The following is a 25,147-nucleotide window of genomic DNA, read 5'->3' as shown; positions in this document are numbered from 1 at the left end:
AATAGCCTGTTCTCAGCGCAGTAGCACCTTATGTTTCTTTGTTTTGCTTTTTTGTTTATCCGGAATAAACCGGTGTTAATAAGAGACGGGATTTGTCGCTCGTCGGGCGGAACCATGGCTCGCGGACCCGTTTTTTTGAAGGCGAGGCCTTCAAAGTATAAAGAATGAGTGCCTAATTTGTTGACTGCAAAGCTCAAAAGTTGAAATCGGTCACTTAATGTAATAATAAAACTCTAGATTAAAAGAAACATTACAGACTAAGAATAATTAGGATAATCACACGTGTGTCGGGATCTATATTCTTGAAACCGGTCATTGCCGAGGAAGTGCACATGTTGATGAAGAAGATAAAGAATACTGCTGCACCAGGAGTGGATGAAATTATGCCTATCCCGGTCAAATACATTGGAGCCGAAATCAGCGATGTGTTGGCTTATCTTATTAACCTAGTGATTTCAACTGCAACATTCCCCGCTAAACTAAAACTTGTACGCATAACGCCGGTGTACAAAGGCGGAGGTGCCGAAGATATTGCAAACTATAGACCAATTTCAGTCTTGACAGTATTTTTAAAGATCTTTGAGGACGCAATTTGTCAGGCTGGACAACTTTTATGAAGAATAAAATAATAGCAGCGTGTCAGTACGGATTGCAAAAAAATAAATCTACAGAACAAGCCTTGTTACATATCAAAGCTAAAATAATTGCGAACGTTGAAGAGAGAAAATATACATTAGGTTTGTTTATGGACCTACAGAAGGCATTTGACTCGATTGATCACGCGATTTTATTGAATAACTTATCTACGGACTACGAGGAAAGGCTAATGAATTATTGAGAAGCTACCTGTCTCACAGACATGTTGGAATGCAAGCGGTTTCCTTTGATACTCTAATGATGCAACAAGGTGCCCCACAAGGGTTTAAGTTAGGTCCACTGCTTTTCGTCATTTACGTAAATGATATAATGAACATCCCAACATCCCCAGACCTCATCATGTACGCAGAAGACACCAATGCATTCTTTTCCTCACACAATATTGCTCAACTTCACAATGATGCAAAAGCCTATTTAAAATCGTTGTCAGTATGGCTGAAAGCGAACAGACGGCAGCTAAATGTGGGAAAGGCGAAATATATTGTTTTCTGCCCAATTAATAAACCAACAGGTCCCGAGATGCACCTCATGTACAATAATGACCCTATAAGCCAAGTGAGGGAACAGCAGCTCTTAGGGGTATGGTTCAACGAATATCTGAATTGGAACACTCATGTTAATTACCTTACGGCGGAGCTGTCAAAAACAGGGGGGTTTTCTATAGAATAATGCATCTAATTCCATTGTGGTTAAAGAAGAAGCTCTATTACGTACTTTTTTACAGTAAACTTGCTTATGCTGCTTTAGTATGGGGCACAACGACAAATAATTACAGGAAACTGGTCCTCTTACAGACGAAAGTTCTCCGCATTTTCTCAAATTTTCATGGCCATAATGTTAGCTTGCGAACAGCTCCACTTTTCAGTCAGTAGGACATACTAAGAGCGGACCAAGTATATTATTTGAAATTGCTGCGTTCCTTACAAGACAACAGGATAACAGGATAGTGGAAAAAATAAAACACTTCACTCTAAGCCACTGCCTCGGGCCAAAAGCAATATGTACACCTAGGGTACGACCCAATTACGGAAAACAAACATTTTATTTCCAAGCAATACAAATAATGAATCTAGTGGAAGAATTAGTAGATTTCAACTGCTCAAAACGCAAATTTAAAAAGCAGATCAAGGAAATGTTAATACGGAAAAATCTGTATTTCGGAACTGAATAACTACTCAGATTTCACAATTACTTATGTGCGCTTTCGGGCAATGCAGAACGCGGCTTGCAGAATACAACCAGCCTATCTTGTTGTCTTAAGCACGTATTTTTCTTAGTGTGTACAGCCATCTCAGTAGGTTGTTATTCATAAGTTATAGGAACTGTTCATGTGTATTCATATCAGTTTTATTTTCTTAAATTGTTCCATGTAGATGAAAATGTTTTGTGCGAAATGTATGATTTTGAGATGAACATTTTTCTTGTGTAATTAGTATATGGTAGAAGTAACTGTAACCATTTTTCACTGTCGGTAATATGTGCGTTTTTATTCTAACAGTGTGTGAACTGACAAACTGTTACTGATACATGTTTTTTAATTTTGAATGCCAGAATCTGTGTGGAGGGCAGGGACTCTGTCAGGCTTTCACATAGCCTTTAGTCCCTGCCTCCTCTCGCATGTACGAGGAATCAAACCAATTTCAATTCCCATTCCAAGTTCGAATATGACTTGTTAGGTGGCCACCTTCTCAGGGGTTGGGGCATTTTTGGATGCTTAATACAGCCAGCTTTGAAAGAGCAGCGGCATGGACCACCTGTCAAATTCCTGTTTTAAGATCGCCCACTGTATCTTCACAGCTAAATGGCATTGGAGGCCTTTGGCTGCCTCTGTAGCCACTGCCATTCCTCTGCAGGAATGCAGCCGCCCTTATTGAAGTGAACCTGCGTGGGAGAGGAAAAACCAGTACCCCCTCAATATGTGACGAAAATCTATGCGCATTGAAGTTTCCTTCATGCTACAGGCATAATTCAACAACGCGTGCAATATTTTGCTTTCCAATTATCTTTCAGTGTTAAAATGAACATTAAGTTCATTCCAGGCTGCACACACCTGAATGCTGCTTTTGCTTGTTGCTCTAAAATATCTATCAAATTCTTAGTTGCTTTTAATTCATATATCGAAAGCAACCAGTCTTATTGCCTATTCGTAACAAATTGGCCTGTCATGAGACATTTCTTTCTAATGTGCACACTAGGGAAAAGAGGTGCGAGCAAAAATTTACAAAATTGGGCCTGGTAATGAAGTCGTGAGCTCTACTGTGTAGGGCCACCCATGATAGACAGGTCACGGCAGAGAGTTCTGACAAAAGATGATTCACTGGAGAAGGTAATGGCAACCCACTCCAGTATTTCCTGCCAAGAAAACCCTATGGCCAGTCACAATAGCATTAATGATATGACGCCGGAAGATGAGCCCCCCAGGTTGGAAGGCGTCCCACATGTTACTGGGGATGAACAAAGGGCGATTCCTAGTAGCTCTAGGACGAATGATGCAGCTGGGCTAAAGCCAAAAGGACACTCAGTTGTGGACGTGTCGGGAAGCGACCGGAAAGTCCGATGTTCAAGGAGATATATCACGTAGCAACATGGAGTGTAAGATCTATGATGCAAGGCAAACTGGATGTCGTCAAGCGAGAAATGGACATATTGAACATTGATATCTTGGGTATCAGCGAGCTCAAGTGGACCGGAATGGGATAATTTAACTACGACGACCTCTACAGTGGGCACGAATTTAAGAGAAGGAATGGGGTCGCTCTCATAGTAAATAGAAGAATGGGCAGAGCAGTGCTAGGGTAAAACCCCAACAACGACCGAATGATTTCACTTCGGATCCAAGGACACCCTTTCAACATAACAGTTATCCAAGTCTATGCATCAGCACTACTGCTGAAAAAGCTGACGTTGAGAGATTTTATGCGGACCTGATATGCCTTTTAGACCACACTCCATCATCAGACGTCAGAAAACAACCTGACCATAGCGAATACTCATTTTCAACAGCCCAAGAGGCGCCTGTACACATGGACTTCAGCGCTATACAAGCAGTAAAAACAAGGCCTGGGGCCGATTGTGGCCCCGATCATCAGCTTCTTGTTGCCAAAATTAAGCCTCGATTGAGGAAAACGCAGAAAACTAGAAGGCCTTTCAGGTATGATCTGGATCAAATTCCATCAGAATATGCTGTGGAAGTGAGGAATCGATTTCAAGAATTAGATCTAGAAGACAGAGAGCCTGAAGAGATGCGGACTGATCTTCGTGATATAATACAAGAAGTTGCTACTAAGGTAGTTCCAAAGCAAAAGAAATGCAAGAAAGCAAACTGGTTATCTGAAGAGGCTTTGCAAATAACTGAAGAAAGGAGGATGGCAAAGGTTATGGGGAAAGAGAAAGATACAAGGTTCTCAATGCGGATTTTCAGAAAATAGCAAGGAGAGATAAGAATGCCTTCCTGAACATACAGTGCCAAGCAGTTGAGGACAACAGCCAATTAAGGAACACAAGAGCTCTGTATAAGACAATCAAAGATATCAAAGAATGCTTCTGTGCTAAGCTGGGCGTGATAAAGGGCAAACAAGGCAAGGACCTCACTGAAGCCTCACAGATAAAGAAGAGGTGGCAGGAATACACAGAAGAACTGTACAAGAACGACCCGGATGTGCAAACCCAACATATGACGGTTGTGATTACTGATCTCGAGCCGGGCATCCTGAAGAGTGAAGTTGAATGGGCCTTAGCCAGCTTTGCTAAGAACAAAGCTAGCGGAATTGATGGTATTCCAGCTGAGTTGCTTCAAAACCTCAACCACGCCCAGTCGAAAAAGACGACAGAAGTGTCTGTAGTACTACAGAAATTTCTCTCGCGCTACACAAACGTTTGAAGTTACTACAGATATTTCTGTCACGACAACAGAAGTTTTGTTGTTACGTCAGAACTTTGTGTCGTTACGACAGAACATTGTGTTGTAACAACAGAACGTTGTGGTTTTACGTCAGAGCATTTTGTTGTTGCGACAGAACGTTGCGTTGTTACGTCAGAACTTTGTGTTGTCGCAACAGACAACGCAAAGTTTCGACGTAACGACACAACGTTCTGTCTGTTGCGACAACAACACTTTGGGATGTCGCCGCAGACAACACTATGTTTTGACGTACCATCACAATGTTCTGTAGCAACAACAAAATGTTCTAACGTAACACAACCTTCTGACGTAATTGTCGCGACAACCCAAGGTATGTAGGTAATAGCGGGGTCAGGTAGCGAGGTCACAAGAAAAAATCTATAATGTGTTCTGCAGTGGCAAGCAATTTTTTTTTCGCGCATATAGAACAGCCCATATTTTTCTTGTCCCAAATAAAACATTAGGTTTTCTTTGTTGCGTATCAACATGTTTATTTCAGTTCAAAAAACAAAATTCGTAAAAAAACACTGAACAGTGTTACAGACAGTTCCATGTAGAGGCTAATTTTTTACCAGCCGTATTTTTTTTTTCTGCGCGACTACCTCTCTGCCCTCAGCCGCCTTCGAACAACCTTAAAATCAACTCATTGTGCCAAAACAGAGCGCGCCTTGAGTGTCTATCTGCTGCCGTGCATGCATACCGCTAATTGCGCCATTCGCGCGCACGTCAAGTAGCATCACCGGCGATTGCCGGCGCAGTCGCGACCGCAACACTCATGTTTCGTTCCATGCAGGGTTTAGCTTCTCGATGAGTGCGAATGAGTTTCACAGGAACAATCGCAAAGCTACTTCTGTTTTATCTCAATCCTTCAGACAACCGGATGAATAAATCTTCCTCACCTGTGAAATCTGCTTCCAAATTTGTAGCGATCTCTTCAAATGATCTATCCTTGTTCTCACGTCGATGATACATTCCATCCTTTATGCACTACAAAAGATTTTACTCTCGTGGAGCAACCTGATATCACACGTTCTTGGCCAAAAACGAGGACGGCATATGCTTGCACAAGCAACTTCCCCGCACGTCTCCAGCACTCGTGGTCCCGCCTTGCTGGCTCGCGCCCAGCTCGGCGGGACCGACGCCACAGACACGGCAGATGCACGGGCAGTCTCAGGGGAAAAACGGGCTTTCTTTATATTTTAGTGCGGTAGAAGGACACGCTAATTTCAGTACGATAATGGTACAGCGTTTGAAGGGAATTGATTTTCCACTGTAGCGTGCCCACCTACACGCATTAGCTCGCTACAAGGCACCCATTCCTCCGCGGTGGACAACGGGACGAAGAGACAAGTTTTGCCACGGCCGGTCTCGAGGGAGAGAGCGCTTCTCTTCTCTTACGGCCTCTCCAATGGGGTCTGTTTCCACCGCCCGCCGCGCCTCGGTGGGGTCGCCACCGCCCCACTGCTGCTCCTCCGCCACAGCCGTTCACGCGCTTGGGAAACACGCGCTCGCTTTTAGCTTCGCCCGCGTCAGTTGCAACCGGCAGGTCCTGACATTTCGCCCCTTATGGTTTATACAAAGTCCGTAATCAACATAGAACATTTATCGTGTACGAGGAATAAAATACAGTCAACAATCCGCTCAAGCGCGCGCTCCTTTGTCAGTGCGGCCGTGCACGGTCGATTGAAGCTTCGGGTACACTTCAACATTTTTTACCCCTAAGTTTTGTACAAAAATAAATTTACCAGGCTATGCAATGTGCCTTTGAATCTTTTAAGCAGGTGTAGCGCGACCTGACGTGAGTGCATTGTGAACTGCTGGGTGGAAATTCTGTCAACCGCTACCGTTTTCGTTTAGATCAGAAGAGGCACCAGCAAAAATTCATGGCGCGTCTCAGATTCAGTGTAAAGAACAAAAATTTACTCATATAGTAAAAAGTTCACTTGTCTAGTGGAGCGGGCTGTTCTAGCTTCGTTCAAAACCTATCAGTCGGTTGAAAGACCGAATATGTATATGTAGCCTCACGACTACTTTTAATCAAGGAAATGGGCATAAACAGTTAAGCAGAATCGAAAAGAGCGGCAAACAATAAAAAATTTGTCCTTCAATTACACATTGCAGTATATACTCATCGTTTCATCAAAATGCGACCTGCGTCTAGAAAATTCAGTCTCAAAATCTTCCTGCACGGCTTGTGCACATAAGGAGTTGGCCCCTCGGTCTTTTCTGTAACTTTACAAGGTGTAATTATTTGAGAAGAAGAATTCTGAGAAATTTTTCAAATATCAAAGAAGCGGACCTAATAACATAGCTGTTGTCAATTCCTTTCGGGCAACTCAGTGTTCAATTCTGAAATGCTGACTGAATCAGGATCTTAAGTACTTCCTGAACATTTGTGTGTAGTAGGTGCACGGCAGCTTTTTCGAAAAAAAAAAACCTGTCCAATAGGGCAACAAGCTCTGGTTTCGGGTAATGCAGTCCACTAGAATATTGTCCTCGTAGAAGAGCGTACTACATGGGGCTGCTTCTTTCGCTAGTTTCAAGAAGAATAGCGCAAGCGTCACACCCGAAGTTGATTAACTAAACGATATATCCAGCGACGTAAGGTAAACCGGAATATGTGACAGTGGGAAATGGGATGTTAGGAGATGCCATCACTTCCTTCAGTGCCTTGATTTTGCTCTCAGATGAAACGTCCGTCTTGACAATGTTCACGTGCCGCTAGCTGTTACGGCCCCCGCATCTAGCATATGTCATTCCCTTCCGCACATTAACCTTACTTTCCCGAAGAGAGCCTCAATGGGTCGCTATATAAGGCTTGAAATGAGTCTTGAGTGAGAGTGTCCTTCTTTAACGCTTCAGAAGTCTCTTGCATACTTTCGATATAGCAGGTGAACTCATTTGTAAGTCACTGCATCGAGTATCACCTTCATCATTTATTGGCCTCTTTTTACCACTTCGAGCACAAGTGGTGTCCTGAATATAAAACCATTTTTTATTGTTTTCATAATAAGCTTAATATCATGTAAAAATTTATTAAAACAATGTTTATTTGCAAAATTAAAATAATGCTTATAATACCACACATTGGCTAATATATGAATTATAATAACATTTAAAACTCAACCCTACAACGTTTACTTTGACTGTTAGACAAATATTTTATATCATGCAAGCATTTTGCAATTTACATTACATTTTTATGAAATTAATTTCATCTTCGGTGCTACATGAATGGTTTCGCATCTAGCGCTGAAAGACGATTTTGCTGTTTGCAGACGAGTTGCTGTCATGTTAGCCTTGAAGCAGCTTCGATGTGATCACTGCTCATTCAGTTTTTTTTTTGTTCCTATTCTTGTGCAGGCTTGGGAAAAATTCGGATTAAAAGGGACGAAAGTAGCTACCATGCCGTAATGTATGTCCTATGCTTGTGGAACGTTTGCTGAGCGACAATGTAAATATAATAGACTCCGTTCACATGTGACGACATGCCGCTGCAGCATCTACCTTCTGTGTTCTTTCATTCCGGGGCTGCACACACCACGAAACAAGCGAACGACCGCGCGAAACCATGCAAAAGCCACCCGCTGCCGCTGAAGCAGATGCGGAGCGAACAGTGAGCAGGTCGCGCCCCTTGCGGTGGCGGAGAGCGTGACTCAAGGAGAAAAGTTCCCATTCTTCACGCGGCGATTGAGAAGGCCGTAAGAAAGAGCGCGCGCTCTCCCTCGAGACCGGCCGTGGTTTTGCAAACTACGTTGTTTGGGAGTGCCTGCAGGCAAACCTCCTATCTGGAGGATCGGATTCGGGAACTGGCCAGCAACCGGTTTCCGCCCCTCTCACGCGCACGCCTCCCCCCACTTCCCCTTCCGACCAGATGGCTGGATAGGGCTCTTCGCTGCTAGGAGAGAGGGTGCGTCTTCGCTCCGGCAGAGTGTTCCTTGTATGCGGCAGCCTGTGTGGCGCTTGTGGCGGTGCTGTGCCGCCATTTGATACCTATCCGTATTGGCAAGCTTTGATAAGTTGAGATAATGGGCGGCGGGCATCATGGTATTGTACACTTTCCACGTGACTGACTGATTTTATACCATTATAACCTGCCGTGTCCTTTCTTTCGTATGTCCCTTCTTTTATTTCCAATCCCTGTCTTCTCGCTGTCCTTTCTATTCCTTACTGCAGCTCGGGCGCCGCTGCAATTGATGGCAGATACCGCGGCTGGCAAAAGTCGATTTGTTTTTGTACTATTTAATAGTTAACTACATCCTCGCGACAGGCAGTGCGTGTGATGGTTACATGCGGCGCTGTGGAAACGTTGAACCGCTTGCTCCTTCACCTTACCGTGTTCGTCGAACCAGTTTGTTAAAATTATGACAGTTTGGCTCGAATTTACTGTCTGGACCCTTCTCTGTCTGTTTCGTCTTAAAATGATTCGATATTGCATCTTTATATCGGTTCAGAGCCTCAGATTTGATTGGACTTCGCCACTGCGCTGTCAGACACTTTCTTTATGGCCAAATAATAAAACGATGTATTGGTATGAAGAAGTCAATTAGGATTAAGGTGTAATGAATGATCGTCGAAGATTTGAGCACTCGGCGAAAGCGAACCATGATCGATAGGGCAGCAGAAACGGCACTACATTTGACTAACATCATCATCCGCCACGCAACGAGACGCTGCCGGTTTAGCTAGCAGACCTCGGCATTCTAAAAGAAAAAATTAAATTACTCGCTGCGAGAAACGACCAGCATGAGAAGACAGCATGCAAGGAAGATAGACCACTCATAGGCAGCGCCAAGCACCACATATCTCGTAAAGAAATTACATCCCTAAACAGCACGAAGCACAAATTACACTATGGATTCGTACTAAATTAGCGTCAAGTGCACGTACGCGATGCATTTCACCCTTACCCACACGGCGTGAAAATGAAACACTCAGTCGAGTCTTAATCGCTTTATCTCTATCTGCGAGTCATCCCTAACTCTCATACGCGCTCACGTCCAAAGGCAATTTGCGACATTTGCGAACAATGCTAGGCGAACTCATAGAAGCGCGCGTTTAGCCTCCTGTCAGAAACCGTTCGGCGGCACAGCTCAATGGATCCATGAACCATTAATCTCAAGGACCACAACTGCCTGCAGTACACGTGACGCGGTGGCTGTGTGCGCACCCATCGCTGCACCCCTCGCGCGTTTACGATATTTGCTTAAAAGAGGCAGCTCAAATAGGAAAAAAAAAAATAAGCCACCGGCATTCCAAGCCACGTTTACTGCTGACAGGAAGGTACGAGACAGGACTGCAAGACAGCAAGGCGACATGGTCGTCTGCGGGGCACTCCGAAGAAAATAAGGACCTTTTCAGCGGTGCATCAAAGTAAAAAAAGAAAAAAAGTCAGCTTGTTCAAACGAAGCAATCAGGAGAAGACCCAAAATGCGCTGACTAAAACCTGATCGCTTATTTCGCATAAAGCAAAATTTGAAAAATAAAAGGTGGCTGAAAAGAGCAAAAAAGTAGAAAAACTTTAAAAAGAGCCAGATGGCCAAAGGCCTGTACAGACAGGGTGATCAATGGCACAATATACCCGCCTGCTCAAAACGAGCGTCGACGGCAGCACTAAGCAAAAGACGCTGCCGGCCGAGTGCAGGCTGGGGAAAAGGACAAACGAGGTAGGGACATGGAAGGGGACTGATGGCCCCAGAAAGGAAAGGAAAAGGATAGTTGCGGTTTGGCAGACAAAGCTGTTTTCTGCTGTGTATTTTCTTTACCTGGGCGCCCACACAAAGGTGAGTGGGGTTAAACGACAAGAAGCGTTACTGGTAAAGTGGGCAGTAGAAAAACTGGCCGGAGCTCGAGCGAACTAGACTGAGAATAAAAAAAAGCGAAATAAAGATGGAAGAAGAGAAAACGAGATTTATAACTAAGGCATGGAAGAAATCAAATTTCCAGATATATAATGTCGCTGTGAGCAAGGTTGATGAAATGGTCGCTACACTATGTAGAAGTTCTGCTGTGCCTTCATCATGGTCGCTCAGAGAATTGATCTTGGGACACGCGTAGCCCATGCGAAAATAAATATTGTTGAGCAAACGATCGCCCAATAAGGTCAGGGCAACGTGTGATGAAAATTCAGCCTCAGGCAATAACTTAACTTATTGCTTTTCTCGGGTACCCTTGGGCAAAATAGATCGCCCACGTACCTCCTGATACAGCTCTCCCATTATAAGATTGCCATAGCTTACAGTTATCCTGTTGATCACATTGAGGCCACAGTTAGTCAAAGGGCTCTGATGCGTCGGGGGCAGTGATCTAGCGGAATTTGATATAAATTTACCTTCCTGTAAAGACCTTTGTGACACTCCTGCCTCAGGAGGAGAATTATCACTCCGGTTGGTTGCTTGAGTCACTGGCATAGCCCACAAAAGTAGGAATGGTGCGGCTTCCGAAGTATTGCAGAATCTAGTGTTGCAAAAAAGAGGGTTTTAATGAATAGACATGACAGCGGAAAAAGCAGACTGTACAAGAATTATGACCTTTTTTAACAAAAAAAGTAAATTACAAAATATAAAATACAAACTCTTTCGATGACGCACTTCACGCGAAAGGAGCGCAGTTTCACAACACTTCGCTGGCGCAGTGCACACTTTCAACTAGTTATTAAGGTCACACTATCGCCACTGTAGACGCTACGCGCGAACGCTCAAAAACAAAACACCACACGCTAAAAAAAAAGAAAAAAAAAACCTAAACGGCGCCGGGTACAGAGGGAGGGAGTCCGATTCCTCTGGACGCGCACATGCTCAAGGCTGGCGGATGGTCTCAGACGAACATCGCGATCGAGATCTAATGTCGAGATAACCGATGCGCGTGATAAAAGGATGGCTGCTGCTAGGCGGGAACTAGAGCCGAAATTAAATAAGACGGAAGCTAAGTCATAGTCTTAACGAATTTTTTTTCGGTCTCAGTCACATTACAAATAATAACGCGATAGCATTTGTTTTCCACATTCCCAGTCGTCAATTTAAACTTAGGTGGATTTAATTGCAGCATGACCTAAAGGGGGAATTCCTAAGCACAGCAATACTGAGACCCTTTTTGACAATTTAAGAGTTAGCAGAAAGAAAGAAAGAAAGCAATAAAAAGCCTCTTCCTTTTCGATTTCAATGAGGTAATAAGCTTATAATATTGCATACCAGCATCTTGTAGGTACTGCGGAGGCAGGATAAAGTAGGCGGTAAAAAATCGATTTCCTTGAATTTACAGATGAAACGATTCGCTTCCTTAAGATTAGCATCTAAAAATTATTACGCCGGAAATCACTAAGAGTCCTGGCAGGCTGTGGTGGTCAATGACCTCCTGTCGTTAAAGGTCAGCACTAAATCATTGCTGACTTGATCGATACAGAAGCCGATGCATACGCATTCGCTTCTATGCACACTCCCCTAGGCTAATTCCCTCACTGTAGACCATAGGTAAATGATGCAAAGATCGATTTTTGTAACCGTTGAGACTGTTTTCATCCCGGCGTTGTGTAGACTTAATTTCGTCCGTGTTGTTGAATGCAATTCTTGTGCACTGCGATGTGTTTCGGTGAGCAGGTTTTTTCCTTTTTTTTCCACGCATGTTGAATTCTGTTGTGACTCTTTTTTGGAAATTGTTCTGAGCTCCCGTGAATGTAGGTTCCAACCACTTTTGAATCATAACTGGGTGCTTCCTCCGGTTCATCTTGCTGTCTCGTCAAATTTGTTTGCCTCTACATCACGGTGTTATACGCTGAATTCGGATTGTTTTATATTGTTAAAAACGCACACCACGAAGTTTTACCTCAAAATCTTTGTCAAAGAAAACCACCCGGCCCCTTTTACCAAAATGTTAAATTAAGGAAACTTCCCACATAAAAATATTGATGGAAGCGTCGGTACGTTGGAAGTACGATACCATATAGAATGGTGAGTAGCAGCTTTCGCCAGTTATGAGATGAAAGTGTGCATCACGAATTGTGAGAAAAATGTTGAAGACGAATGTGCGCTAGCACCACAGGCGATAACATAACGTTTGCGTACAAAGTGCTGCAAAGGCATGGCTGAATTTCATTTATATCTGAGCTGTGCACCTGTCATTCCGAAGGTTTAGTGACGCGCCCTCACAGCAATACCAGCGGCAGAATTTACAAGCTCCTGATAGTAGATACGTGCTGCCCAAAAAGTGAAACTGGCCTCCGAAAATTTAGTCGTGTAACGGAGGCCACTGCTAAACACGAGAAGAAAACGTGACAGTGCAGCATGTAGTTATCTGTGGTGCTTCGCGTACATAATGACGCAGCATCGAATTTGGTCTTTACATATGCGTTATGCCCCTGCTCTTCAGCGGCTGTGTGTATATGGATGTTACGCGAACAAAAATAGACCTCGTCTGGAAAAGACAGAATTCCCTCAAATGTACGCGCAGTAAAATGGACAGTAGTTAGAAAAATCACGTGAATAAATACAGGTATCAAGTGAGCCAAGCGAAATGACCGCAGGAATTTGTGCTTTATAAAAAGATGGCTGAGCATGCACGGCTCAATGATTTAAGGCAACACAGGTGTATGTTACCGACAAACATCAATTTTTACTTTCTCATTTTGCTTGCATAACTATTTTCAACTGCCTAAAATATGTTGATTTGTTTACTTGGCGATGTATTATTATTGCAATATTAAAAAGAAGCTCAATTAAGACCTTCCAAATAGGGCTCGTTCACGATGTAATATTTCAAGACCCCGATAAAAGTGCATTGCGTATTCAAAAGCGAAGCTTGGCCTTGTCCACAATTCTTTCGTGCTCCTTACGATAATTAGAGTACAACAATTTTACCTCCATTCGCGCCGGAAGGAAATATTCTCGAATGTGTCACAGTTCACCAGCGCTAGCTAAGTTTGTATGGGCCGCCAGTAGAGCCGCCGCCGCCGCCGCTCTCGAATCCGACCATGACGTCCGTTGCGCCTGTTGCGCCCGTGCCGGGCTCCCATTGTCACAAGCCCGGGGGAGGCTTCCCTGTCTTCTTCTGTTGCTGGGAATGTAAGGCGGCCATTTCCCCTTCACCCTTCATAGTTCTCTCTCCCTCTCCACGAAAAACCAGTTGGCCAAGAAGAATGTCGCGTTTGCGGCAGCGGGACGCAAGCGACCATCTGCATTCTCTTCTTTCCTCCCCTCTTCCTTCTCCCAATATCCGCACGCTTACAGTGTCGGTGTCACTTCCGCCGGCAGTCCACAGCCCCCCCCCCCCCCCCCTTTTTTTTCTGTTTCTTTCTCCGCTTCCTCCTCGTCCACTCAAGTAAGCAAGATGCCGCGTTGTTCGTCTCGCAGATCACGGCAGTGCTGCCCGTGCAGTCGTCTTTCTCCTTCGGTGACTTTATGCTGATCTGCGACGTTTCTGTTCGTACTCATTTAACACGAGAACGAGCACAAGTGCTATATCATCTGAGAAGACACAGTGCGAAAGTCCTCACCGCGGGACATTGGAAACTTCGACAGCACGATGTTGAAGATTTTGGGAAGGCGAAGAAAATCCGCGTGGGCCCACCACATTGCACCTATATTTCATATTACAGGTAAGCGTGTCTTTGCTACGATGTGTTTTGAATTGTATTCTGAAGAGAGAAATGGATCGTAATGCTGACACTTAACCGCAGACGAAGAAATGGAAGGATGGAGCAGAGAGCTTAGCAGGCTGAACCGGAAACGCCATGACGAGCCTGATGCGCGGAAGAAGGTACGTAATGTGATGCTTGTCTTTGTTTTCTACTTTTAGTAGCTACGACGATGGGTGAAGATTCTCTATGGTTTAGAAGGGTCAAGAATAGTCGTGGGCAGGGGAATAATAGTGGCAGGCCTAAGATGAATGACGCAATAGGCGAGGGTGTTCCTGAGCTTACATCGCACAGTTAGCACATTAGCGTAGTGAATTTCACTTTGAGATATGACTTCTTCGGTCGAATGAAGTTTACGCGTCACAGATCGGATTACGCGGAGCACTGAGGCGCATATTTCCGATATGCTGGCCGCAACCCTCCCCTTACCGGCATAATCGGATAACATACCAGAACTAAGCATAAACTGCCTCCACCTCGCTCCCAATCTCCATTGCGTGCTTATTCTAATTTTCTTTATTAAAATAAGCTTTTGTAAGCATTTTTTTTTCGCTTTTGTTCTGTGCCAACCCAAGAGCTTTCCCTTTCGTTTCTAGGTGTCTTTTATCTATTCCTTGATATTTTTTAATGCTACAATCTTCCTTACTCATTCAAGCCAATAATAAATTAGGCACTCTGCTTCTATTCTTCCCCCCTAAAAAAATTGACTGAAGTTCTGCTTGCATCAGAAACACACTTGCCAATCCTCTTCCTCTCTGTTTGGTCATCCTCAAACAAAAATATGAATACTTTGCCTCTTCCCTCCCCTGCTCACGTTACTTTTCCGTTATTTCTTTTATAATATTTTTATTTTTCGCCTATTGTCTTTTTGCTGCCATTCTTTTTTTTTTTGATAATGCATTTCTTTGTGCTGTCCCGGCGCTTGTGTTTTTGATCACACCCTCATAATTTTCTAGGCATATTTTGCTGGTTTTGTGTTTACTTTATTTTTTCTCATTATACGCCGCTTCGCATATGTTCGGTTCTTTCTCGGCGCCTACCTCCTAATTCGTTTTCTAAATTCGTATTTTTTGCGTCGTCTTCGTCGTGCTAGTAATGCACCCTCAGTTTCACTGTGAATAGCTGCTCTTGACATCATGTCTTTTTTTTCTTTTTTTTTGCGGAATGCTTTCATTTTTTATCTGCTTTCAGCGTTTGTCCCTTTAGTTTGAAATCCGCTTTAGGCATGGCAGGTAATAGTGGTCCAGGCATACTCTCCCGTTACATTTTTTTTTTAGAGAGCTATTACAGCTGGGCGGTGGCCGACTATAGCTCATGTAAAAATGTGCGGATTCAATGTTATTGACCGTAACCTCAATAATGATTCTGTTGTAGCCATAGTTTGGTGAACGTCATTTTATTGTCTATGTCGCGTCATGATTAAGGTTGTTCGAAAAAGGGAGAGGGCGCACTATATGACTGGCTGACCCCTTTTGTGTGCTTCGCGCTCTGGGTCGCAAGATATGTGACAGCACGTGGCGCCACTTTAACGACGCAAATAAAGCTACCGTAATGCGGCATATATGTAAACGGCAATGCATTAGGTCATGAGATATTGCTCTGGGAAAGGAGATACCCATATGTGGCATTGACCTCAGTGCGACTAGGTACAGGTTATATGAGCTGAGGTGGACACACTGCAAATTATAAAAAAAGAAAAGATGAATGCGTTCTTTCCAAACAAAATCAATTGAATTTGCGGTTAGATGTTAAGTAAGACACCGGCTATATAACTTGATCCGTATATTTGATTAATTAGCCAACTATATTTATTTGACCTTATAAATCGCTCAATTGCTCAGGTCTGAATAAAGAGCGGCTTCAAGGTCCCACGAGGTGCTTCCTCTCAGGTAGCCTTAGCGTGGCCCTTTTTATTCCGCACAAATGAAATCTAGCGAAATTTAAAAATACTACGTGACAGCTTTCTGTACGTGACCGAATTGTCCGTGATTACAGTGCTGTCATCCACAGCTTGATAAAGCGCGGCCAGATCCGCGCCTTCAGCGATACCTACAACAGTGCATATGTTTCTGCTGGCTCGGAGATAACCTCCAGCCGCTGCAGCCGAGACAACGTAAAGGCGCTATGTCAGCAGCTATTCACACTTACCTCTAACCAGCAGAAAAGCGAAGCTCTGTGCTCAGCAGCGCAGAAAGCTCAAATCTGGCAGCGCTTTGCCAACTGGCGGATAAAAGCATTACGATCACGTCACAGTTGGTCAGCTTAACAATCTTTCATTATCTTGGCTTTATAATACATATACTGCTGATGCCCATTCTTGATTCAACTACATTTCCTGCATTTGCATTTTTGCTTTGACCAGCTCCTCTGTTTCTGCCAACAAAGGTGAACCTATGGTTTTCTTTTCCATATAGTTTGCTATATTGTCCTCAATTTGTGATCACACTATAAAATCACATAGGTTAGCCTTACTGATTAAAGTATATTCTAAATAACTTGCACTTGGTTGCTTCCAACTTTATTCAGTCAGGCGCTTTTGTCTCTTCAGCAACTATAACAAAATGTGTGCTTCTTTTGAATGATGCATAGTCTTATTTATCTAAAGAATCAGCCACATTAATTACATTTACCTTTGTGTTTTTACAGGTCCACCTTGGCCATGGAAATTGTATGAACCAATTCAGTCTCCGATCAGATTCCGACTTCTGCAAGCTGATGTCCGTTTACCTCGGGGGGACTGAAGTACAAGGAGCGTGACAAGAAGCCTTTGTAGCAGAGCCATCTCAAGAGTGTTCCCTCCACCTTACCCTCTTGGAGTGGCATCAGTTGTCAGGTAAACGAAAACATCTTTCCATGAACTACAGAAGAGATTTCATTTGGTTTTGTGGTGGCTGTATACAATATAATTGTATTGTTTTTGGTATTTCGGAAACTGAAGCTGGTGATGGTTTAAGTGTGGCTATCAACAAGCTGCAAACCATGCTGCTTAAGGAGCATGGCTGCTGTTTGAAATACAGTGCAGGGGAAGGCTGATGAGATCCCACAAAACGGTTTTAACATTATCAGTGGATGACTGGCTCAATGTGCGTTTTGGTTGTTAGGCACCAACAATTATGCTAGCAGTTTTGAGTCGCTTTCATAGCTGAACTGGGCTAGCATGAAAAAAAAAAGCCATATTTGCTGCAAAATTTAACAACACTAAACAACATGTGTTGCTCGTTTGGAAATGTATACACCAGTTGCTTGACCACGGTCAGAGCAGTAGTTGTATTTCAGCATGCTAACCCTCGCAATGTTCTATTTTATGCTAAACAGTATTTCAGTGGTAAATCAATGCTTCCAGTTGAGCAATAATTTTCTAGAAAATATGAAAAGTTTTCAAACAAATTGTGATTTTGTCGTTTTTGCAAAATCGAATGAATAATTGATTAGGAAATAATTAATGATTTTATTTGTGCAGACACCTAGCTGTTGCTGAAGGAGGTGAGTTGCAGCGAAGATGTGGTGAAGCGCTACAAGATGATGCCGCAATACCTGGCACAGAAATGTCTGCACCTTTTTCTCTAGGGTAATATTTACAGTGTATTCCTTCTGGTGGGTGACAGAGTAATGCATGCACGTGATTTTTTTTTTTTTGCAGCGGCGATATGCTTGCTTTCAAGGTGTAGCTAATCAGCGGGTGTCACAGGTTGCTCAGTTCTTACATAAAAGCTTATAGGCTTATAGTAGGCAATAAATTCTATTGCAATTTCAGGAGATTTTCCTAGCAGAGAAAGATTTGCATGGGCCGCAGTTATAAGAGCATTACATACTGGCTGTCTTGAGGATATCTGTGTGCAATAATGGTTAGGCTAAACAAGTATAATCTTTCAGTCATTTTCAATGAGCTTTGTTAAACTCTATAAACATTTATTTATTGCTCGATATGAAGGCTTACTACTTTGACATTCTACCACTTACGTCAGAGTTGTGGGATTTATGTAGGAGAGACGGGCTACGATTTGATGAAATGGTAATACAAAAATGGCCTAGTGCTGTCCATTTCTAGTCCACATAATGAGCACAATGAGGTTTAAAATATTCTTGTGCCTGCCACTACAACATTCTCCATTGCCAATGTCTATGGAAAACCACAAAATAATTCTTTCATTTTTCAGTTACCTTCAAAATAACCAACATCAATTTTTCTTCATCGAAACCATTTTTTTTGTTTAAAAATGCATTTTAAAACGTGTTTAATTGAAATCTGCATCTTTTTGTCATTAAGGTGTTCCCATTCAAGCGCCTTTTGGAGATACAGCTTCATGGATTCCAAATAAAGGCGGCTTCTCACAGGTGTTGTTTTTCATGTCTTCGGCATGCATGCACACTTTTTTGTGCAGAGCTGCCAGGTCTACATGCCTGCAAAATATCCCAATTAATGACTATGATCGCATGAGACTAAGTTTTCCCACTTGGCTGTGGTAGCATTTTGCACGTCGGAATATTCTCACAATATAGAGAGAAGAAAGTCACAACAGTATATGAAATGAACATGCGCCCTCGGACTACAGAACATCAGAGTACAGAATGTCAGATTGCAGGACATCATAATGCATGCCGTCACAATAGAGAACAATAGACTACAAAACGTCAAAATACATAACTATAGACAATGAACGTCAAAGTACGGAACTACAGACAATGAACGTCACAATATAGAACTACAAACAATGAATGTCACAATATAGAACTACAGACAATGAACGTCACAATACAGAACTACAGACAATGAACGTCACAATACAAAACTACAAACAATGAACGTCAGACTACAGGTCAAAATTACGACAAGACTACAGACCATCAAAAATTTTCTGTAGTTTTTTTCGACTGGGCGACGCTGTTAACATTCTGCATACATTATGTCAGAAGATTTGGACAACCCTGCAGTGGCCACAGGTTTGGAGGAGGTCGGTTGACATCCCCATTCTAAAGAAAGGTAGTGCCAAAGATTGTTCCAACTACCGCACGATCGCGCTTGTTTCGCATGCTAGCAAGGTGATGTTGAAAATCCTCTAAGGTAGGCTGCAGCAGTATGTGGATCGGGAGCTTCCGGACGTGCAAGCTGGGTTTTGCAAGGGCAGAGGAACTAGAGACCAAATTGCCAACCTTCGCTGGATCATGGAAAAAGCAAGAGTTCCAGAAACCCATCTACTTCTGCTTTATTGATTATGCGAAAGCGTTTGACTGCGTAGATCACTGCAGATTGTGGCAAGCTCTCCAAGAGATGGGAGTTCCAATTCACCTCATCTGTTTCCTCAGGAACCTGTTTGAAGGACAAGAGGCCACAGTAAGAACTGGGCATGGTCTTACTGATTGGTTTCCGATTGAGAAAGGAGTGAGGCAAGGCTGCATACTGTCGCCCTGCCTATTTAACCTATATGCAGAGTGCATCATGAGGAAGGCCGGTCTGGACGAGTCTTCAGCTGGAGTGAAGATTGTTGGAAAACGTATCAACAACCTTAGGTATGCGGATGATACCACTTTAATGGGAGAAATTGAAGTGGAACTCAAGAGACTTCTGATGCGCGTACAAGGAGAGAATGAGAAGTTTGGGCTTAAACTGAACATTAAAAAGACAAAGGTCATGGCGTCTTTCCCTATCAAGTCCTGGAGCATCAAGGGACAAGAAGTGGAAGCTGTGACAGATTTTCTCTTCTTGGGCTCCGAGATTACCCCGGAAGGAGACTGCAGCCATGAAATTAGGAGACGCCTGCTTCTGGGAAAGAGAGCCATGGTTAACCTTGACCGCCTGGTAAAGAGCAGAGACATTAGTCTGTCAACCAAGATCCGTATAACTCGCGCTATGGTCTATCCAGGTGTGATGTATGGATGCGAGAGTTGGACTGTGAAGAAGGCTGACCGCCCAAGAATTGACGCGTTTGAATTGTGGTGCTGGCGAAGACTCTTGAGAGTTTCTTGGACTGCCAGAAGATCAAATCAGTCGATATTGTCGACCATAAACCCTGACTGCTCATTGGAGGGTCAAATGCTAAAGTTAAAGCTCAGATACTTTGGTCATTTGATGAGGAGAGGAGTCGCTGGAGAAAGATTTGATGTTGGGAAAGGTTGAGGGTCGCCGGAGAAGGGGTAGGCAGCGACCGCGATGGTTAGATGGCATCCTCGAGGCGCTGCAGATGAAGTTATGTGATGTTAGGAAGATAGTGAGAGACCGGAAAGCGTGGCGTGACACGGTCTATAGGGTCACGAAGAGTCGGACAGGACTGAACGACTTAACTGAACTGATAGTATCCTCGGCTGCAACACCGATTGTACAAGACGTCTTGCCATCTCCGCTAGAGCTCCTTCTCCCCTAGACGAAATTCATTTTATCAAATTTAAGAAAGTCGCAGCTACTTTTTTCACCTTATGAAGCCATTGTACAATTGCGCCCTTGCATCCCGCACGCCATACCTCCACACCACGCACCGAGACGGTCCATGTTGAACGCCTAAAGCCGCACTACACGGACCCTGGTTTGGAAGCTAGTACGCACCGGGACGGTGCTTTTCAGCCGGCGGGGTAGTGTTACGTTAGGCGGTGCATGCACTGATATGCGCATAAGAAGAAAAAAGAATTTCGGGAGTTTTGGCGAAGACGACGACAACATTCGAGCAGTGTCGGCTGGTGCCTGCAGGAAAGGCCTGTTGTGTGAAAACCTTGTCTCCCGTTTCCGCTCTCTGCAACCTCAAGCTGAACTACCCCGTAACAATATGTATGTATGTGTACATATACATGTTTATTTATTTATTGTTTTGTGTGTGTCTGTGCCACTATGTACATTTAAATGTTTATGAGTAATATACATATATCTGTATTTTGTTAATAATTGATCATGCTCTATGCAAATTGTATAAAAAGCGGGCGTTTTTAATCTAAGCTTGTAATCATTTACTGTAAATAACCCTATTGTATTTTAGCATTACTTCAATGATGTATTTAATGCTGAAGTTGCTACCTGGGGCAGGAGGCTCTGTTGGGCCTTGTGCCTTTATCTTCTGCTCCACTTTCACTGTAGAAAGGAATCGAATAAAGAAAGAAAAGAAAGACAACTTGATACAGGCTCCAGGCTTCCTTTCGTCTTTCTCCAAGTCTCGCTTGATCTGCTGTCGTTCCGATCGACAACAATTGAATGATATCTAAAACATCTTTTCGTTCTTTATATAGACAAAGTATAATAAAGTATTCACATCCTTTTCGGTAATGACGATCTATATAATATTTCTAGACTAAAATATATATACTGTTTTATTTCGTATTGACTAAAGTCTATCGCATCCTTACAATACAAAGGAATACAATTGTTACTGTGCAATTAAATATACAAAATAAGATAAAAGCCCTGCCGAAGCCTCAAAAAGCTTGACTGGCAGGACAGGAGGCTATTAACAAAATATATATATATATATTTTATGCACTTGAAACACTTATTCATTATTTAATCTCATATTTTTTGTTGGCATCTAGTATGGCTGCCTGTAGTTTGATAAATATATCTGGAACATAATACTGACACGTTTTTTTCATATTTGGTGGCAGGTTTAGGCATAACATATGGTTTTTTGGGTCGGAATCAACGGGCTGGTGCACACAATATTTTATAATCGTCATTCTAAAAGTGCTTTATTACAATAGTTTTGTCTATTGGAGAGGTTAAGTTCGGTAAATTCATCAGCTTGAAAATGTTTCTGCTATTTTGTCTGTCTATTTATTGACTAAAATCTCGAAGGCTCCTCGTTTAATCACAGACTACATCTATAGCAGCACTCTCATTTCGTCATAGTCTACCTGTAGGCCGAAATTTAACATTTAATTTTCAGTCATGAGTCTGAGGGAAACAGATCATCTTGAGGGTTGCGCGCATAATGACTGTGAAATGAGAGATGTGTGCCGTGTGCGCTACGACTGGATTGGGAAATTATACGCTAGCAGTAATAGGCGCGCTGTCAGATCTATAAGCAACAAACGTTTAGCATTTTACAGTTTGTAAACCTGCTGTCTTAGGTTGCGCGCTCATTGTTTCCTTATTTTTGAATACAGTATGTTCAGTTCTCGCTTTTTTGTATAATACTATATTGATGCAACTAAACCACACATTGCTCTGTACTTCAAATGTGATCATAATCTTTTCAAGCCCCATTCTACACACAGATAATGTTTCGCTTCCGAGAGGTAAACGTTGCGAGTGCTCAGCCGATCATGTTCCAAGTTGTACCTATGGAAATATCAGCTTTCGTTAAGCCAATGGCTAAATATATTTAAACGATATACTGTCATGCGTAAACATACCCAGCCATGTTAGCAGTATTAGCCTGGCTGTTTAGCTACTGCAGAATGTGAACTTTTGTAGGGACACCTATCGCTTGGAAAACTTTTGTAGTGTCTTTACAACGGTTTTTACAGAAGCTTGAAAGGTTCCGCCTAATGTTTCAGCGGATCACAGAAACTGTGAAGGGAGACCACACCTGTGGCTTCAGACGGCATTGTCCGACTGCCGACCAATGATCGACCACTGGAAGCTATTCGGCAACTGACCTGGCCGGCCAAGGGTGCTCGGCCGAATGAAGGACAAGGGTTGGCCATGTATCAGGTAGGGCAGAGGTGGGACATCGACCAAGGCCCAAGCTACTGCGGCGAAATGAACGCCGACCAACTCTGCCAAGGTTGTTTTGCCATTGGGCGGCCAAGGCGGGCCACGTAGTTGGTTGGACAGAAGTTAACTGTTGCCCGTGGACCGAGCTCTTAAACCCGACTGAATGCCGACCAGTTTGGCAGCGGTTGCTTAGGCATCTGGCGGCCCGCGGTCGGTGACGTACCAGGCTGGTCACTAGCCAGTCAGCCTCCTCGGTTTAAACTTCGCAGTATTAGAGGCCATTTACAACCACAAAGTAAGTTAGGATTGCTTTAAGCACGATTTGGGCTGACGATGCAGGCCAGCTTTCAAAAAACGTAAAGAAATTGAAACTGAGAATAATTATCATCATTCAGAGTTAAGTTTATTCATTTTCTCGTACGCAGGTACGCCCCAAAACTTCCCATTTTGTTGCTTGACAAACCTGTGCGAAGATAAATATGCTGTTTAACTACAAAGAAGATTGAATAAGTTGCTAGTATTTGGTAAAATTGGTCTCAGTATTCCATAGCATATTTTATGGAACAATCACATGTGGTGGGGAAAAACGTTGAAAGATATGGTACTAAATCTCCGTTCTCTATATCAGCAGAATTTAGCCACACCTGAGGTAATTTTGTGGCTGCAGGAATTTTCTCGCGGTTAATTTCTACATGAGCCTGACTGAAATTGTCTAGTGGCATTTTCGCATTTGTAGAGTCTTAGCAGCGATTTGGAAATAATGTTACTGGAAATAATGAATGTGAATAAGAGTTGATAGGTGCCTAGCACATGCTGTACGGGAACGGTCTGTAACGCGGCCCGCAGAGTATGAAAGGCTCCTACTGCTGATAGCTCTCAACGAGCGCTCGCAAGATGGTCCATCGCATTTTTGTAAGAATGACACTCATACTTGGCTAATAAAAACAAGCAACCACTTCATCCTCATTATTATCTTCCTCAGCCTGACTATACCCACTGCAGGGCGAAGGCCTCTCTCATATTCCTGCGCTTCTGTCTCGGGAAAAAAGAATCCGAACGACGAAGAAAATTTTGCAAATTTTCTCAGTCGCTCGCATTTTTTTTTTCCGGGCTTTGTGCGTGAGCACGCACAAAGCCCGCAAGAGAAGGATGACAGAAATGTGTGTTGAATAAACGCCTGCCGCAACAAAAGTTGTGCTGGTAGACGGAAACCCTACCTGGTTCATTGCAGCTACCCACAGACCGGCTCATTAGGTCCACTTCAAACGAATGAAATGAAATCGGAGTCATTTGTTTCAGTCCAGCCTGTGATACAGCGGTGACGGAGTCGGCGCTTGCTGGGCATTATCATTGAAATGAACGTCTGTATAACAAGGTAGAAACCCGTCAGGAGCCAATGTCGTCGAATCAAGGAATTTGCCCATATGTTAAAAAAAATTTTGGAGATCGATTAAGCTTCGCCTTAACAATGAAACGCGGTAGCACCTTTGTGTTTTCTGCCTCATTAAACGATATAGTGCATTGCTCATGCACATGCTTGTGTGCTGCACTGATCAAAACACATTTTTTAGGAGCTTCTCTACCAGGCTTGAACCAATGAGTATTTGTAGTACGTGCAGCGTGCTCATTCCTCATGCAGCAGGCTGGAATAACAATACAAGAAATTACACTAATTACATTATACAATTATGTTCAGCCGTTTCGGCAACATGCTCTTCTAATCGTACCCTCCGTAATTTGGTGGCTCCTCTTTGAAAATTTTAAAGCATTTTCTCCGACGTACTCCGAACACCGCCAGATTTTTTTGCCACGAGCTCCTTAACGCTTTGGCGTCCATAAATAAAACATATTTGGGCACATAAGAGAACCGAAACCCGCCTAAAATATAACACATCAACGGTTATTCGTAATAATTCTTCATCGCTGATGGACGAACATTATGCACCGGACAGCGTCGCGCACACACGCTAAAAGGACGTGTTTTGTTGAAATCTAGAACATCCACCTTGCGCATAGGTTTTTCTAATTCCAACACTAACAGTGTGATAGTTTTGAAATATACGTTTTATACTAATGTTACTGAGTGGTATTCGCTGGTCGGGCTGAGGATAAAGAAGTGCGACCGACTTCCAGAAAAAGACGACGCAGACGAGTGCTCAGATCTGTGCTGTGTTCATCCTCAGTGGTGCGGACAGCTGTCCTACTGTGAATTTTCCCCATAACATCTCTTGGTCAAGGTGCGGGGGGTGGTTGGTGCACGGCGCGAGTCACCATTGGTGGTCATCATGCCCCAGTGTTGTTCACCGTCCTACAAGAATGCCCCCAC

At 43.3% G+C, this 25,147-nt stretch overlaps 1 long non-coding RNA gene across 2 annotated transcripts; it reads left to right on the top strand.

The window, feature by feature from the left end:
* Positions 1 to 13,922: 13,922 nt before the first annotated feature.
* Positions 13,923 to 16,989, top strand: LOC146180337 (uncharacterized). 2 transcript variants are annotated; one of them, XR_014700970.1, is made up of 3 exons: positions 13,923 to 14,147; positions 14,229 to 14,308; positions 16,833 to 16,989. It is a non-coding gene; the product is annotated as an uncharacterized LOC146180337 (long non-coding RNA). The 2 variants fall into 2 exon arrangements; XR_014700971.1 differs by having other exon boundaries at positions 14,229 to 14,312.
* The last annotated feature ends 8,158 nt before the right edge of the window (positions 16,990 to 25,147 follow it).

This window comes from Amblyomma maculatum, chromosome 9, assembly GCF_055883805.1.
Source record: "Amblyomma maculatum isolate TAMU_Amacu chromosome 9, ASM5588380v1, whole genome shotgun sequence".
Taxonomy (NCBI): domain Eukaryota; kingdom Metazoa; phylum Arthropoda; class Arachnida; order Ixodida; family Ixodidae; genus Amblyomma; species Amblyomma maculatum.
Note: the sequence above shows the minus strand (reverse complement) of the source record. Positions and strands in the feature narration are given on the sequence as shown.